The sequence below is a fragment of the Pelodiscus sinensis genome, chromosome 9 (genome assembly GCF_049634645.1).
Source record: "Pelodiscus sinensis isolate JC-2024 chromosome 9, ASM4963464v1, whole genome shotgun sequence".
Lineage (NCBI taxonomy): Eukaryota > Metazoa > Chordata > Testudines > Trionychidae > Pelodiscus > Pelodiscus sinensis.
Genome location: NC_134719.1, coordinates 46,934,365 through 46,953,351, shown reverse-complemented (window position 1 = coordinate 46,953,351; position 18,987 = coordinate 46,934,365). Strand labels below are relative to the sequence as shown.

At 47.5% G+C, this 18,987-nt stretch overlaps 1 protein-coding gene across 8 annotated transcripts in view; it reads right to left on the bottom strand.

The window, feature by feature from the left end:
* LOC102456492 (coagulation factor XIII B chain-like) overlaps window positions 1–18,987 on the bottom strand; it is a 60,729-nt gene that overhangs the window by 6,880 nt on the left and 34,862 nt on the right. The gene's annotated exons all lie outside the window — the stretch shown is intronic.

Here is an 18,987-nt window from a genome sequence, read left to right as displayed (position 1 = left end):
TTGCCCTACTAATGACATTCTTCTGCCTTAAACACTAACAACAGGGAAATGAAAAATGAGACTCATAGAAAGGGAAGTGGAACTGGGGTAAAACAAGCATAATTCTGAAAATGCTAAGGCTACAAACGTACATGAGTAGTAAAGGAGTTCCCTGCAGAATTGCGATGATCAGCAGTGGTTCAGAACTTCCACATGCGGAAGGCCACTTTCCTGGATCTCTGTGAATGGTTCACCCGTGTCTCAGGCAAAAGGACACTCTCATAAGACCCGCCATCCCCATGCAAAAGACTGCGGCCATTGCCCTCTGTAAGCTTGCCAGGCCGGACAGCTACTGCTCAATCAGAAACCAGTTTGGTATGGGGAAATCCACAGTCGGGGCCGTGCTCGTCCAGGTAGCCAAGGCCATCAACCTCATCCTGCTGCGGAGAGTCATCATTCTGGGCAATGTGAAAACCATCCCCAAGGACTTTGTCGTCAAGGGCTTCCCCAACTGTGTGGGAGGGGGCATAGATGGACGCACATCTCTCTCCTGGCCCCCAACCACCATGCCTTGTAGTTTATCAACCGCAAGGGGTTCATCTCCATGGTTCTGCAAGTTTTCATGGATCACAAGGGACGCTTCACTGTGTCAGCCGACGGTCAGGGCAGTGTGTGTGTGTGTGTCACCCAAGTCTTTAACTGCTAAGACACGAGGTCTCGTCGCAGCGGGCAGCCAGAAGGCTGAAGGGAGCCCCGAAAGTTTAACGGCCGTGTCTTTACTGCTAGGACCAGGGTCCCTTCACAGAGGGTAGCCAAAAGGCCAACAGACACCCCTTTTTATAGGAAGAGCTTATTACACCTTAGATTTTAGCTGCTAGAACACAAAGTTCCTTTGCAGCGGGCAGCCTCGGGAAGGCTGAAAGGTGCCCCAACGGATCAGTCACCTGGGAGTGACACAGATCCAAATGCCCAAGCTCTTCCTATGACTGTCCCTTTATGACCGGCTGAAGTTCTTTTAAATTGTGCTTGGTTCTATTACAGCAACTGAAGGAGTCAGGTTAAAGCTTAAACAGTTACAGGTTTATTAAAGAAGCTTATAAATCATATGGTTACAATGGCTATTGCTCTATTTCTTAAATGCTAACAAATATATATATAGGTCTTAAAAAATGGTTACAGGGGAAAAAAAGGTAAAGATAGAAGATAGAAATAATGGTACCAAGTGACAGCTTAATCTTTAAAGAGCTCTAACACTATGTATATATATACTTAAACAAAGGACCACATCCAGGTACAATTTTTACCTGTGCCTCTCGACTCCAGCGTGTCAGGCCAGGGTCGGTCCCTCAATTCCTCGGAAAGACGAATACGAGGTGGGCGTCCCCTCTGGAACCTCGGGAGGTCAAACACCAAACCCAACCAGCAGATAGGTGGTAGATTGACACACAGAGTAAGTGTGCTGCTGGACTCATCTTTATACCCCTGGGGGCCTGTATTCTCTTTCTTATCTTAAGATGCCAAATTGTACTGGTCCATTTTGTGGTGCCAGTTCTTACAAACAAGTTTCAAGTAAATTTACACTTGTAAGAGAGGAAGATAGCTAAATTAGGAGTACCAGATGTTCTTGTTGGGCGGGAGATTCCTCCCCCCGTGGACGGCTGTGTGTTCGTATCAATATGGGTTAAGTCAAGGGCACTTTTGTGCAGCCTCTTAGTTTGACCACCCTCTTATCTCTGCTTTCAGTTGTCCATGGTCACTGAGCAAGCATATCTGAACCTCCTGCTTCAAGGTTTTCAAAGATCATGCTGTTTTTCTGCTCTGTGTGCCCTGCATGCTTTCAAGCAGACAAAAATGGATGTTAAAATGGGGGTTCATGTCTGGCTACACACTGACGTCAGCACTGGAAGGTCGGCAAAGACGCACAATGCTCACATACTCCGGAACCCCTGCCTGTTATGAAAAATGCACATTGGCACCTTACCAGACCACACACACCATCAGAGTCAGAGAGCAGGACATGCCCATTGTGATCTTGGGCAATGCAACCTACCCGTTAGTCCCCTGGCTCATGAAGCCCTACACAAGCAACCTGGACCCCAGGAAGGAGGAGTTCAAGACCAAGATGGGGAGGTGCAAAATGATCATGGAATGTGTGTTCTGCTATTTAAAGGAGAGGTAACTTTAGGTCAGTGCACTACCACCGAGTCCAAGATCAGCGATTTCAGAGCAAAGTTCCTGGGGCCATGTCTGCAAGTGTCTGCAGCCATGTGTCCTAGATAACAGGCATCATGCATGCATGAGTCCTCTCCCCCACTCTTCAGTTCCTTCATTCCTCCTCTAACCTAAACGATGCCATGAGAAGGCCAGAATCCCAAAGTAGAGGGAAGGAAGGGAGGGTTGTGGAGCACACATAGGGACACTCATCTTGAAGAATGTCAGTTACTATTGAGTCAAGTAACCTCCTCTTCGAGAGAGAGATGTCCCCATGGGTGCTCCATATCAGGTGACTACAAGGCTATTACTGGTTAGGAAGGGAGGAACTTTGGATCTGGCAGAAAAGTGGTAGAAAGGACCGCTTGAGCGAGTTTCAGGCTGGAGAAATGTCCCTATGTAAGGGTATGTCTACACTACCCTCCTAAGGTATGTCTACACTACCCCGCTAGTTCAAACTAGCGGGGTAATGTATGCATACCGCACTTGCTAATGAAGCCTGGGATTTGAATTTCCCGGGCTTCATTAGCATAAGCGGGGAGCCGCCATTTTTAAATCCCCGCTGCTTCGAACCCCGTGCAGCGCGGCTACATGGGGCTCGAACTAGGTAGTTCGGACTAGGATTCCTATTCCGAACTACCGGTACTCCTCGTGGAACGAACTAGCGGGGTAGTGTAGACATACCCTAAGTGCATAGTGTTTTGCAACTGTATAGTTGGACAACCATGTAGCAGCTGCACAAATGTCTCTTATGGGTACTTTGTGGAGGAATACTAGTGAGGTAGCCATGGCTCTGGTTGAGTGTGCAGGTGGTCAAGGCCATCAACCGGGTGCTGCTCCGCAGGGTGGTCCGCCTCGCCGACCCGGACGCCGTCTTCCGGGGATTCGGCGCCCTCGGCTTCCCCAACTGCGGGGGGGCCATCGACGGGACGCACATCCCCATCCGTGCCCCGGAACACCAGGCTTCCCGGTACGTCAACCGCAAGGGGTACTTCTCCGTGATCCTGTAGGCTGTGTGTGACCACCGGGGACAGTTCACGGACATTAATGTGGGCTGGTCCGGCAAAGCACACGACGCCCGGGTGTACCGCAACTCCTCCGTGTGCCAGCGGCTGCAGGACGGGACCTTCTCCCCCGACCGCCACATCAGGATCGGGGACGTGGACATGCCCGTGTGCCTGGTGGGGGATGCTGCCTACCCACTGCAGCTGTGGCTGATGAAGCCCTACACAGGGCACCTCAATCCCTCCCACCAGGCCTTCAATGCCAGGCTGACCAGGGCCTGCATCGTGGTGGAGGGGGCCTTCAGGTGACTGAAAGCCCGCTTTCGATGCCTCCTCACCTGTCTGGACCTGGCCGAGCACAACATCCCTCCTGTGGTGGCAGCATGTTGTGTGCTCCACAATTTGTGTGAGCGAAAGGGGGAGGCTTTCCTGCCAGCCTGGATGGCTGAGGCTGACCGCATGGCTGGACACTACGGTTAGCCCCGCACCGCCGCCATCCGGTAAGCCCAGCGGGGGGCCGTCCGGATCCAGGAAGCCCTGCGGAGAGCTTCCAGGTGGAGGAGGAGGACTAACCTCTCCCTTGCATGCCCCACTGGGGCCTTCTTCCACCCTACCCCCCTTCCCCTTTCCCCTCCCTACCTTCTGTAAAATAAAGACACCTGTTTTTCAAACAAAAACGTATGTTTATTTCACATAACTGGGGTGGGGGAAGGGAGGAATGAGGGTGGAAGAGGGGAGGGGGAAACCTGGGATGAGGGAGCTGGAAGAGGAGGGAAGGGAGGAAGGGAAAGGAAAGCTCAGGGGTGGGAGTCCGGCTGCCTCTCCCATCTCGCCACACTGCGGGTCCGGGGGCGTCAGTGGCAAATGGTTGTGGAGGGGGAGGCAGGAGGGACGGGGGTGTGGAGGAAGCAGGAGCGGGAGCAGGAGGGGGAGCAGGAGGAGCAGGGGGAGTAGGGGGAGCAGCAGGGGGAGCAGGAGGAGCAGAAGGGGGAGCAGGAGCAGGAGGAATTGGGAAGCAGTCGAGCAGGCTCTGGAGGTGGCCTCGCAGGGCACGGCCCTGCTCCTCCAGGGCCTCCAAACCCCTCCGGCGCAGCCTCAGGTCCTCCTGGACCCAGTGGACCTGGGTGCGGAGCTGGTGATCCAGGAACCGGAGGTGCCGCCTCTGGTAGTCCTCCTCATTCCTGGCTCTCCTGCTTGCTCGGGCACGGGTAGCTGCAGCAGGCAGTGTGGTGCGCCCTGCAGGCCCAGGTGCTGCAGCTGTGGTGCAACAAGACCAGCGGTCAATTACCCCAGGGGCCCAGGTGTGTGAAACCCAGCTCCCCTCTGCAAGACCAGGGCTCCTGCAGGCTCCCCAGCTGCTGCTCCGTGGTGGGCAAGGCCCAGGCGCACAGTCCCGGGGCTCCCTCTTGCCCCAGCCCCCCATACACATAAGGGGAGTACGATGGTACTCACAGGTGGACGCCTCCCCGGCCTCAGACGACACAGGCAAGCGGCTCTGTGGGGTGCCTCGGGGGTCCCAGGTGCTGGGCAGGCTGCCAGCAGGCTTCTGGCTCTCGGAGCCCTCCTCCTCCGTCTCCTGGAGCGGTCCTTCTGCCCCGGGGTCTATCACGTCCCGGGGGGCAGGGACGGCATGAGCCCCCAGGAGGCGGTTCAGGGCGTGGAAGTGGGGGCAGGCCTCCGGGTCGGCCCCTGGCTGGCAGGCCCGGGAGTAGGACTGCCGCAAGTCCTTTATTTTGCAGCGCACCTGCTCCCGTCTGCACTGGTGGCCCCTGGCGGCCAGGCTGGCAGCCATGCGGCCGTAGACTGCCGCGTTCCTGTGGCTAGTGCAGAGATCGTGGACATTGGAGGCTTCCCCCCAAACCTCGATGAGGTTCACGATCTCCGCACTTGACCAAGCGGGTGCCCGCCTCTCGCGTCCCCGGGCGGGCTCCTGGGAGCTGCCAGGATGGTCCTGGGGAGCAGTGGAGGTCTGGGTGTCCTCGGGTGGCTGGCTCATGTTGTGGCAGGTGCAGGGTCTGCTGGCTGGGTGCTGGCAGCCTTGCAACTGGCACAAACTGTGTAGCCAGCCCGTGGCCCTTTAAGGGCTCCGGGGCTGGGAGGGGGGCAATAGAGTTTGCCTGGTGTTGGCCAGAGTGGCCACCAGGGCAAGCTGGGAAGGGCTAGCCTCCCACTAGTTCGAATTAAGGGTCTACACAGCCCTTAATTTGAACTAGTAAGTTCGAACTAGGCTTAATCCTCGTGGAATGAGGTTTACCTAGTTCGAACTAAGGGTACGTCTAGACTACAGGGTTTTGTCGACGGAAGTTTTGTCGACAGATACTGTCGACAAAACTTCTGTCGACATAGAGCGTCTAGACACATTCAGTTCTGTCGACAAAGCAAGCTGCTTTGTCGACAAAACCCTGTAGTCTAGACGCAACCCTACAGGCAATAACACCTTCTGTCGACAGAACTCTGTCGACAGAAGGTGTTATGCCTCGTAAAATGAGGTTTACCAGCATCAATAAAACTGCTGAGTTCTGTCGACGTTATGTCGACAGAACTCAGCGGTAGTGTAGATGCAGGTATAGTTTTGTCGACAAAAGTCCACTTTTGTCGACAAAACTCAGTAGTCTAGACACACCCTAAGCACTCCGTTAGTTCGAATTAAGTTCGAACTAACGGAGCGCTAGTGTAGCGCCTATGAAAATTAGTTCGAACTAACGTCCGTTTGTAGTGTAGACATACCCTCTGTGTTTGTAAGCAACAAGTAGCCAGAGGCAGTTTATTTGAGCAATATTGCAAGGGAAGCCTGAATCGGACCGGGAGGGGGGAGGAGGGAGATCTTTGAAATACAAGCAATTATGAAACAGTTTATATACCTTCCCATTACATATAACAAGTCTAACAATTATCTTAGTTCCTCCCAGATGCTACCCTATTCCAAGGAACCTGCTGGAGTCAGCATTCCATCCTTATCTCCTAAAGTGACATAATATGGAGCACCCACGGGAACATCTCTCGAAGAAGAACAAGCTGTTGTGCAAGTCCCAGAGCTGGTAGGCTCAACGAGGAGCATTCCTTCCTTTCCAGCACATCACCTGCCCCTGCTTGTAGGTAGGGAAAGGTAGAGAACTCACCAGAAGTGCCCTCACCCTGGATTTGTCCAAAGCCTGGAAGATGTCCTGCAGTGGTGAGGGGACCAGCTCCAAGTTGAGGACTCAACAATGACAGTGGGAGAGGTGACTGGATCACCTCCCTGGATGACATCAGGCTGATCAAAGCAGCAGCAGGTGGGTAGTGCTACCCCAGAGCATCTGCTCTGCTCCCTGGCCTTGGGGTAGGTCTGCCACGGCTCTTTTATTTTCATGCAACACTGGTCAAGGGTCCTGATGTGCCCTCTCTCAGCCTGGCTGGCAGCAATCCTGCCACAGATCTCTGCATTCCTTTTCTTGGGTGCAGATCCTGCAGGTTGGACTCCTCCCCACAGACCTCAGTGAGGTCCAGAATCTCCCCACCAGTCCAGTCCAGAGCTCTTTGGTGATTCTGAGCAGTGAAGGCCGTGGGAGCAGCAGATGTGCTGGCAGTCATCAGCGTGTACAAGGAGTTGCCCATGTCTGTCTATGATGTTGCCTCACACAGGGTTTGCAAAGTCAGCCACGTGGGACAAGCCCTTTGCCTGCTCCCAGGAATTGTACAGCTCTGCAGGATGCTCCCGTGCCGACCTGAAAGCCCTTTATCGACTTCCCCGTTATGCCTTGTAGGATGAGGTTTACCGGGGAGGTCGATAAAGGGCTTTCATGTTGGCTCAGGAGCGTCCAGACTAGCGTGCTGAGCCGACAAACAGCTGATCGGCTGTTTGTCAGCTCAGCGCAGCAGCCATTTAAATTTAAATGAAGCCGCGATTATTTAAATCGCGACTTCATTTCCCTTTGCCAAACAAACAAATCTACATGGCTCCGTCGACGGAGCCATGTAGTTTAGACGTACCCTGAGGGTCTTGTACTACCAGTGGTTAGCATTAGCCTTAGAGGCTTGCTGTGGCCCTCCACACATTCTCTTTGGGTATGTCTACACTACCCCGCTAGTTCGAACTAGCGGGGTAATGTATGCATACCGCACTTGCTAATGAAGCCCGGGATTTGAATTTCCCGGGCTTCATTAGCATAAGCGGGGAGCCGCCATTTTTAAATCCCCGCTGCTTCGAACCCCGTGTAGCGCGGCTACACGGGGCTCGAACTAGGTAGTTCGGACTAGGGTCCTATTCCGAACTACCGGTACTCCTCGTGAAACGAGGTGTACCGGTAGTTCGGAATAGGCACCCTAGTCCGAACTACCTAGTTCGAGCCCCGTGTAGCCGCGCTACACGGGGTTCGAAGCAGCGGGGATTTAAAAATGGCGGCTCCCCGCTTATGCTAATGAAACCCGGGAAATTCAAATCCCGGGCTTCATTAGCAAGTGCGGTATGCATACATTACCCCGCTAGTTCGAACTAGCGGGGTAGTGTAGACATACCCTTTCTCTTTACCAGAGGCAGAAGCCATAGTCTACTGAGCCATTCTCATCACAGGCTAGTTCATAAGTTTGGGGTAAAAACTCCCTCTGGAGTCCTGATCTCCCTTCTCAAGGCAGGTGAAGATGTTGCGGGGCAGTTGGGAGAAATCTGGGCCCACCCACTACTGTGTGTTCCAACTCATGGACCCAAAGGCAGTGGCAACAGGCAGGGTTACTGCCACTCGCAGCTTTACCCTGGGCCACTTCCCCAAAGGATCCCTCCCAGTAGCTTTCCTCATCAGTCCTCTGCTCACCCCCACACAGTTCCTGCACACAACACTTCCTCCTTCCTGTCCTTTGTTCTTTTTCTTCCCTCATCTATGCCTGAGGGGACACCTTTGGGTATGTCTACACTACAAAGTTAATTTGAACTAACAGATGTTAGCTCGAATTAACTTTGATAGGCGCTACACAAGCACTCCGCTAGTTCGAACTAGGTAAACCTCATTCTACGAGGACTAAGCCTAGTTCGAACTTACTAGTTCAAATTAAGGGGTGTGTAACCCCTTAATTCGAACTAGTGGGAGGCTAGCCCTCCCCAGGTTTCCCTGGTGGCCACTCTGGCCAACACCAGGGAAACTTTACTGCCCCCCTCCCGGCCCCAGACTCCTTAAAGGGGCACGGGCTGTCTACGGTGCCCGTGCCAGGTGCAAGCCTGCCAGCACCCAGCCAGCAGACCCTGCACCTGGCACGGCACGAGCCAGCCACCCGATGCCCCCCAGCCCTCCCCCTCTTCCCGGGACCAGGCTGGCGGCTCCCGGGAGCTTGCCTGGGACCGCAAGAGGCAGGCACCCGCCTGGTCTAATGCGGACATTGTGGACCTCATCCACGACCTCTGCACTAGGCACAGGAAAGTGGCCGTCTAGGGCAGGAGAGCTGCCAGCCTGGCCACCCAGGAGCAGGTGTGCATGAAAATCAAGGTGGTCCACTGAGACCCCCGACCTTGAGCCCTGAGCTTACAATGGCCGTACTGGGTCAGACCAAAGGTCCATCTAGCCCAGTAGCCTTTCTGCCGACAGTGGCCAACCCTAGGGACCCTGGAGGGGATGGACCAAAGACAGTGACCAAGCCATTTGTCTCGTGCCATCCCTCTCCAGCCTGCCACAAACTTTGGGCAGGGACACCACTCTTACCCCCTGGCTAATACCACTCCATGAACCCAACCTCCATCACTTTATCTCACTTCTCTTTAAACTCTGTTCTAGTTGTAGCCTTCACAGCCTCCTGCAGCAAGGAGTTCCACAGGTTGACTCTTTGCTTTGTGAAGAACAACTTTCTGTTACTAGTTTGAAGCCTGCTATCCATTCCTTTCCTTTGGTGTCCTCTAGTCCTTCTATTATGGGAACTAATGGAGAACTTTTCTGTATGCACCCTCTCCACCCCACTCATGCTTTTAGAGACCTCTATCATATCCCCCCTCCATCTCCTCTTTTCTAAGCTGAAAAGTCCCAGTCTCTTTAGCCTCTCTTCATATGGGACCTGTTCCCAACCCCTCATCATTGTAGTTGCCCTCCCCTCTCCCACCCTCTCTTTTCCCCTCTCCCACCTCCTTTTCCCAGTATCCCCCAGTTTTGTTCAATAAAGAGAGATTCTGTTTTTGAACACAATTGTCCTTTATTTTGTACATCAGGAAGGGGGGCTAGGGAGGGGTAAGTGGAAAGAGGTGAGGGAGGAATGGGGTACAAGCTCCCGATGGGGAGGACTGGGGTGGCTCTGTGGGCTTCTGGGGGTGGAAGCTCTCCTGCAGCCCCCGATTGCCCTGTCTCCCCAGATGGCAGCCTGCGGCAAGTGCAGCCGGTCTGATGGCCGAGTGCTGTGATGTGCCCAGTGTGGGTACTCCGGGAAATCCAAGCCAGGACTGCTTTGCAAGCGGGGCACCCCTGAGAACTGTCTGTCAGGGGTGGGGGTCGGGTCCCTTTAAGCACAGCCCTCGGCTAGCCTGAAACAGCAGCTCCACGCTCTAAGTCCTCATCTGATGCCCTGCTGGCACTGCTTCCGGCCATCCTTAACCCTGGTTCAGGGTCCACTCTGTGTGGACAAGCTAGTTCGAATTAGCAAAACGCTAATTCGAACTAGTTTTTTAGTCTGGATGTGTTAGTTTGAATTAGCTTAGTTCGAATTAACTAATTCGAATTAAGTTAGTTCGAATTAGTGCTGTAGTGTAGACATACCCTCTTATAGCAGCATCACAGGCCTTAATTAGCTGCCAGTGTCTAATCAGCTTGTGGCTTCTAGCAAGTTCTAATTGACCCCAATGTGCCTTACTGATTACGCTGGTCTTAGGCTTGGCTTTTTAATTCAGGAAAGAGAAAGCTGTTCACCCAAGCCCCAGCATGTCTTCCTTCCACCACTGAGTGGCAAACTGCTGGTCTGGGTCTGTCACAGTATATATCTGCATTTTGCATCCTTGCTTCTTACATCATTCCTACTAGTGTTTGTCCTTGAATAGTTCTACAGTGATGATAATGACTCAAATCTTTCCCTTCAGAGTGACCTCTTATGCTCTTAAAATTCAAAATATCTCCCTAATATCTAGCACAAATGTTTGTCTTCCTTGGATTCGACCATTACCCTACCACTTGAGACTGTGATAAATTTCCTTCTTTCGTTGGTGTACTATATAGTTTTACAGTAATTCCTCATTTAACACGTACCCGCTTAACACATTTTTACGATAGCACAATTTTTTTTTAGGGAACGTTTTTTGAATTACACGTCATCCTCGGAATAACACGATTTCCCCAGCCGGCCCATTGTCGGTGGCTGCTTGGGGCTTACCCTGCCTCCTTGCAAAGTGGCAGAGGGTTCGCTGCTCACTGGGCAGTTCCCTGGCAACCCCCCCTCGCCAGACGCAGTGCGGGTCCCGGCAGACCCATCACAGGGGCTTACTCCCAACCCAACCCCCCTTCCCTCTCCTCCCCTTCCCTTCCCCAGAGCCAAACACCTCCCTTCCCTGCTGTAACCCAGTTCCCTTTCTTCCACATCCTTATGTCCTGTTCCCAACAGACACCCCCGCTTGAAATGCAACCCCCACCTTTCTATTATATTCAATGAGAAAATTGACCCCCTCATAACATGTTTTCACTTAATACGATCATTTTCTGAAACATATCTATAGTGTTACATGAGGAATTACTGTACTATGGCTATGACAGTTGGGTTGTAGTCTTGCTCACCTGAGTATCTCTAAGGGGTGGGTTCTGCTTCATTCTAGGGAAGCCAGAGTACAGATTCTATAGACTGGTCCAGCTGTGCTCAGCATGGAATCAGAGCAAGAGATCAAACAAAGGTGACTTTAAACCCCCCTTTGGGCCTTCAGGTCTTGAGGTTACTCTACCTTCTTCAGGCTTTCTTTTGGTGGTTATCTGAGGCCCAAAGGGTCATTTCAGCACCCTGAAGGGCCAAGACATCCATGCTGTCTTTTCCCTACCAACCTCTTCAGACCTGGGTGGTAGAGGATATTCTAATCAGCCAACTGTTTTCTGCTGTGTTGTGCCATGGGGCTGTACATGTATGAAAGAGCTAAAGGGAGAAAGCAGCATGCAACATTAAAATTGTCACTCCATTGAATAATGTGGACCGTAACACTGAATCCTTTTTATCCTATTTGAAGATCTTCTTGTTTACAAGCCATAGTAATCCATGCTGTGCCACTGGCATGCTCCCTGCCTTTATTTTCAAATCATGAGGAGTCCTATGGCATCTTAAAAGGTAACAGATTTGTTGGGCATAAGCTTTTGTGGGTAAAAACGACTTTGTCAGAAGCATCTTTGCCAGATAAATCTGTTGGTCTTTAAGGTACCACAGGACTCCTCATTGATACAGAATAACATGGCTACCCACAGAGACTTTTCAAATCATGACATTCATGAACACTACACAAGCCATACACATCTCCTTACTGATTGCCAAATGAGCAATGAGAAGCAGGGAATCCACACTCTGTAGAAATGTGCACAGGACTAGAAATATGGGATCCCACTTAATAAAAAAGCGCTCATCCAAAGGAAGGTTTGTTTATTTATTGTGCCAATTTTGTAGACTATTCTGCTGTGAAATACCCCAGTGTTATAGATCCTTAAAACCAGAGGAAGCTAACTAAGAAACCAAAAGCAAGAATAATCCCCAGAAAGTTCTTAAGATTTTGTGCTCTGGTGCTTTACTCACTAATGCACTTGGGGAGGTACATCTGAAATGAAATGGAACATCGCTATTTTAAATGTTTTTTAACAACACATTACTTCAGACTTTTGAAAGTGGGAGAAGAAGATAAGAAAGATAATCATCAGCGTGCATGCCAGTGTTTCTTGTGTGTCAGATGATTTCTCATACTGACTTGCCAAACTCAATCTCAAGAATGGTTGGACTGGAAATGGTTATTTTGGTTCCAACACTGATGGCTCTTACTTTGTGAGAAAACTTCTGCCTTTTTATTGTGTGCTAATAATGGGAAGCAGCTTCATAGTTTATGCACCTGACAAATCATAAGGGGCGTATTAATGGAAAGACAGTGATGAAATATCACCCAGACATTATCACTTAATCTGCCTTCTTCAGAGACAGCCTTTCCCACTGAAGTATTTCCACAGTTGTGATCAATACAACACACATACTGGATCCCCTCAGTTTGAATGACAGGATGTAACCAACAGGATATTATCCATGAGAGACACTCACATTTTGGAATTTCCTCTATGCATGTACTTGCTCACCTCCAGGATATTATTTTCTTACACCCCAAAAACATGCTCATCTTGTCACAGAAGACAAAGACATACCTGGTACACATCCTAGGGAGTTCACAATCTAACTTTTGGAAATGACACAGCAAATGGGAGGCGGCAGATAGCAGGAAACAGCTCGGTGAAGAAGTTTGAGGGTCACAAAAATATAGTCACATGGTTACTCAGGTGAGTCACGGCATTGGCATGTCAAGTCACCTGATAGAACTGGTATTTTTGTATTTATATTAGGCATATGTACATTTTTTTGACCAGCCCTTCAATAGAAGATAAATATTGTTTACTTTTATCGACACATCTTGAAGAGGCATCCAGTTATTCTTTGTGCATATATCTTTGACTTCTGGATTTTCAGGTCTCTAATCATATCAACATGCAAAATAAATTTCATCACTTCTTTATAGGTTGTCCAATAATGAGGCGTAAGGGTTATTTTGAGAGTGGAGTTTTCTCTCAAAATAACCCGGTGGGGACCAAGTTTGAGGTCTCAAAATAGCGCTATTGAAGGAAAGTGACAGTCCACGATTACGCTAATGAAGCGTGGGGTATTTAAATCCCCACTGCATTTGCAATTTTGGATGTCTACATTTGTATTCCTCTCGAGAGAGAGAGGGATCAAGTGTATACATACCCTATGGCTATGTCTATACAGCAATGTTATTCCAAAATAACAAAGAGCAGGTCTACACAGCAAACCATTATTTTGAAATAATGGTGATCTGGAAGACTTCTTATTCCAATTCCTGTAACCCTCATTTCACAAGGAGTCAAGGAAGTTGAAGGAAGAGTGTTGTTCTTTTGCCTTTCTGCTTCTTAGAGCCAAAACCGAATTAAACTATTTCAACTTAAATTACATAAGTAACATAGCTGAGGTTGAGTAGCTTAATTTGACTTTAGTCCTTATATATAGATGTACCCTCATTGACTGACTCAGAATCCAGATGTGACCCATAGGTTTTTGTTTTTGCATTTGTTTTGCACCAGTCTTATTCTTGACATTCTACCATTTGGATGGATAAAACACACAGTTACAAATCTTCCCTGTTGAAAGTTGAATCTAGAACATTTTGTCAAACAAATCATAGTGTTTATGTATAGTAAAATGCTACTCTACATCTTATTTTCACAGGTGCTTTATCTAATCCTTTGATGGTGGTAGGTTCCATTAGTCACTGTTGGAGGATCACATCTAATTTCTAAACAGAAACAGGCAAACAAGTTTACAACTGGAAAATAGGCCATTATGCTGTAAATCTCCCCTTCAGTTAAGATTATTTGAATCTTAGGGCAAGTCTACATTCTAGTGTTATTTTGAAATAACAAAGTAAACAACTATATAAGCCCATTATTTCAAAATAATTTCAAAATAAAGGGGTTCTCATTCCAGACTAATAAATCCTCATTTCGGCTGTGTCCAGACTCAGGGTTTTTTTTGAAAAAAGTAGCCTTTTTTCGAAAAAACTTCACCTACGTCTAGACTGCAGCCGCGTTCTTTCGAAATTAAATTGAAAGAATGCGGTTTTTCTTTCGACGGTGGTAAACCTAATTCCACGAGGAAGAACGCCTTCTTTCGAAAGTGCTCTTTCGAAAGAAGGCATTCTTGAAAGCAAACAGGCTTTTTAGAAAGAGAGCATCCAGACTCACTGGGTGCTTTCTTTCAAAAAAAGCGGCTTGCTTTTTCGAAAGTTCCGCATGCAGTCTAGACGCTCTCTTTCGAAAGAGGCTTGCAGTCTAGACATAGCCTTCATGAGGAATAAACCCTATTTCTAAATAGCTATTTTGGGAGTTATTTTTCTGAAATAGCTTCTTTAGAAATTATGCTGCAGTGTAGATGTACCCTAACTTGTTTACTAGCTTAACTACAGGTTGAACGTCTCTGGTCCAGCAACATCCCAACACAGGGCTGCTCAGTGAGGCTGAAACCCTAGCAGGTCTGCCACCCACTGTGCAGCTGGGAGCCTGGAAGTGGTGCTGTGTTTGAAATGGTGGAGCTATCATGGAGGGCTGAGAACCCTGAGCTAAGGGGCCAGCAGCAGGGAGAAACCAGCTGGGAAACTGGCAACGGAGCTATGGCTGGCAGGAGGGCCCCAGAAATGACCTTTCTTGGTCCAGCAAAATCCCTCATCTGGGACCAATCAGATCCCAAGGGTGCTGGACCAGGGAGGTCCACTCTGTAGCTATGTCATTTATGAACTTCATCTTCATAAAATTGACCCAGAAAAATTCCTATGGACTAAAAGTCTACAGCTCTTCTGCCATCTTTAGTGATGTGAATATTTGCTTGAGGTAGTTTATTTTATTTTGGGTTTCAGAATGGAGCAGCTGTTGTTTTAAGCATCATTCTGACTACTGTGGAAAAACATTATCCAAAAAATGAAGTCTCCCAGTGACCTAAAAGTGACCGTACTGGATTTGTCTAATCTCTTCCGCACTGCATCCCCGGTGTGTTTGACTGGATGAAATAAGAGAGCCCATGGCAAACAAATCATTTAAGTCATGTTAACATTTAAAGATGTGAAAAGAAGAAAATCCAAGTAAAGCATTTAAAATGTAAAGAACAAAATAAGGCTTTTTATTTTAAACAACATTGCTTGCGTCCTACCCCTTTTTCAGTAGCGAAGTTTTATAAGAATACCCCTATTTCCATTTTTAGACAGTATTAAAGATGGTGGCAATTCTTCTTTATGGAGAAAAGAGAAGTTAGTTCAGATAGGTTGGAGTTGCTACTGTTAAATTTTGATCCTGCTTCAAGACAAAATACAACAAAAAGAGAGAGGAAAAATAGACAATGCAGCTTTTGTCTCTGGTGCCGATTCATGCTTGCAACTTCAGTGCTGGAGAAACATAAACAAAGCAAATTTCCGTATCAGGCATTTATAAGTCTGTAGTGATGGAGCGTGGCCTCTTGATGACCTGGAAGAGGAAGTTGCCCAAATACCCCTTGGTTGGCAGTGCCAGAGCACCCAAGCCCTGCCCACAGGAAGCAGAAGGGATGTACCGGAAGTATAAGAGAGGGAGCTCTGAGCTCAGCTGGAGCTCAGCAACCAAGCAGAGAGGAGGCTCAGTCAAAGCTACAGCGGTGACAGAGAACCTCGCCCCGCCATCCTCAGCAGGATGACTGGGTTGGGCCACCGGGGCCACTGCCGTGCCCTGAGAACTGTTCCAGGCTGCCGTGACCACTGCTGGAGCCCAATGACTACAGGAGGCTGCAGAAACTCATGGTGACACCTAAGGCCTATCTTATACCCCCAGGACCCAGATTGAGCCAGGAACAATGGGCTGGGCATCCTGGACTGCTGCCTGAGCCACCCCCAGAACCTATGGACAGCCTGATAGCTCCTTCAGCCCCCACAGAGCCTGACAACCAGCCCTGGAGCCAGGTAGAATCCCAGAAGAATCCAGAAAATAGTCCAGAGGGAGACAACCTAGTGTTGGCTGAGGACATGGAGGTCAGCAGTGCTATGTGTTGCAGTCCGGATCCCATCTAAGCCACTGAATGGATCGGCGTCCAATTCTGGGACCTCATTACAGAAGAGATGCGGATGCATTGGGGAGGGAGATGGAGCACATGTCCTACAAGAAGAGTCTGAAGGATTTGGGCTTATTTAGTCAGAAGAGAAGAATGGGGGGCGGGATTTGATAGCAGCCTTCAACTTCCTGAAGGGGGCTTCCAAAGTGGATGGAGAGAGGCTGTTCTCAGTGGTGACAGATGACAGAAAAGGAGCAATGGTATTAAGTTACAATGGGGGAGGGGGTCTAGGTTAGACATTAGGAAAAACTGTTTCACTAGGAGAGTGGTTAGGCACTGAAATGGGTTACCTACGGAGGTGGTGGAATTTCCACCCCTAGAGGTTTTTAAGTCCTAGCTTGACAAAGCCTCATTTGGGAGGATTTACAGTAGTTGGGATTGGTCCTGCTATTTGCAGAGAGTTGGACTCAATGCTAAGACTAAAAATGAATATGAGTAATAAAAATTCTATTTCTTTTCTCATCATAATTTGGCTGGTGCCTCTACCTCCTTTACATGCACTTAATATAAAGCCTTAATGTCAGAGGAAAAAAGGATGACTCTTAATAAATATATTTAAAAAATCACACATTTTTGGAGGATAATGTTCTGTTATGCATTTACTGTATTTTAAATAAAGTGATTAAATAACAGAACCATGTCTTAATGGCAGAAGTTTTGAATATGAACTCCATGCATTTGTCTTCTTTTTAGAGAAAAATATTTTAGGTATTTGGTACATTTTTAAATAGTAATTAGCAAAATATACAAAGTGTTAACGATAGACATATCAAGGAGAATTGTTACTATATAGAGAGAATTATACAGTTTTAGAAGAAAATATACATTGCATGAGTTAGTGCACTTCTAAATAGTCAAAAAATAATCCTTTGTGAACTTTGTGGAATAGCTTAATCACCTTTTTCTAGAACTATGTAATATTTTTTCTAAATATGCATAATTCTCTCTCACAAATTTAAGTACATCTACTTTATTCCTTTGTCATTAATATTTAATGTAATTATTTTATTATTTTATTCAGAAATATTCTTACAGAAGTAAATGATTTTCTTCTAACGAGGAATACGTATGTCAGTGTGTCGTAACATTTCTTTATTCTTGCTGTTACTAATTTATTTTGAATTATGTAATGACTTTATTTAGAAATATACTACCTCCATTGAAATTCATTTCCTGCATAATATGTGATTTTACGTAATTCTGTAATGGCAAAGCAATTTGAGGAGCTGACTTGCATCCTAATTATTGTAGATCAGACAGTTTCTGAGGAAACAGAAAACGGGAAAGTTTTAGTCCACTGGGAACTTGTTAACCATGATGAACTGCAGCCAAGACAAAAGAGCTAAAACTTCAGTTTCAGAGGATTATCAAAGGGACACAATTAACAGCTTGGATGAGAAATTGTACTAGAGAGAAGATTTGAGTAAGGCCTGCTATTATGACAACTTTTTGCCACATGTACAGCCCACATGGATGAGAAAGTGATTGTCGTAAGCTAAGTAGCACTCTGCTCACTTTCTTTATGAGCTGTATCGTTTTTGTTTATTGAGATATGACATCAAGCTCTACATAACTCTTGATTCTTACTGAGGAATTAATGTCTGCTACCATACAAACAATTAGTTGAGACAGTGAAATTATAAACAACTGATCACAGCATCAGTTGTGGGTGTGGGCACCTCATCCCATATTCTATGCAGATTTTAGTGTACATGGAATCCAGATATCTAGATGTTCATGTGTGAAAAATTGCATATCTTCCAGAAGGTAAGTTGTTGAACTACTGAATTATTTAGTTACCATGAATTATTTGAGCAAAAATAGCCTGTGCAGTATTAAAAGTTATGGTTCAAATGGTCCCCTCAGTTTACCAAAAATATTAACTGCTTACAACCCAGTCTCCCAGAAAGTCATCCCCTCTGGGCTAGTGCGTTGTATGATGTCATAGGAAAGGACACAAAGTCTAATGTCAAAGAATAAATGTACCCTTCTCTATAGAGCTCAATGCACCATTTATAGGTATTTCGAAAATATCGGTTCCCATAGTATCCTTGTATCAGGCCTATATACCATAATTTCTACAATCAGGATAACATTACACTTGTAGTGGGATGAAAATAAAACAATTGCTAAACAAACATGAATTCTGTTGAATTCATAATTCATTTAGGCTATGTCTAGACTGCAAGCCTCTTTCGAAAGAGGCTCTTTCGAAAGATACTTTCGAAAGAGCCTCTTTCGAAAGAGAGCGTCTAGACTGCACGCGGAACTTTCGAAAGAGCAAGCCGCTTTTTCGAAAGAAAGCACCCAGTGAGTCTGGATGCTCTCTTTCGAAGAAGCCCTATTTACATTCAAGAACGCCTTCTTTCGAAAGAAGCACTTTCGAAAGAAGGCGTTCTTCCTCGTGAAATGAGGTTTACCGCCGTCTAAAGAAAAGCCACGTTCTTTCGATTTAATTTCGAAAGAACGCGGCTGCAGTCTAGACGCAGGTGAAGTTTTTTCGGAAAAAGGCTACTTTTCCCGAAAAAACCCCTGAGTCTGGACACAGCCTTAGTGTGACAAAAAATAACTCTGGAGAAACAGCGGCAAGGAGTCCAGTGGCACTTCATAGACGAACCGAATGCATCTGACGAAGTGGGTCTTTGCCCATGAAAGCTTATGCTCCAACACTTTGGTTAGTCTATAAGAATCCACAGGACTCCTCACCACTTTTGCAGATTCAGACTAACACAGCTACCCCTCTGATTCTGGAGAAACAGATATTTGAGTGCCTTAATAAACTTCACCAGTGACCAAGATTACTGTAATGACATACAAAAAGAACTAGGAACATACTTTTACATTGTGAATCATTCTGGACTATTTTGGGGTATTCACTTAACCGTGTTTTATTAGACAGTAGATACATGTGAATAGTCTGTAGAACAACACATAAGTAAGGCTTCATAACTAATCCTCATCTCTCAGTGTTCTCATTCACTCTCCTCCT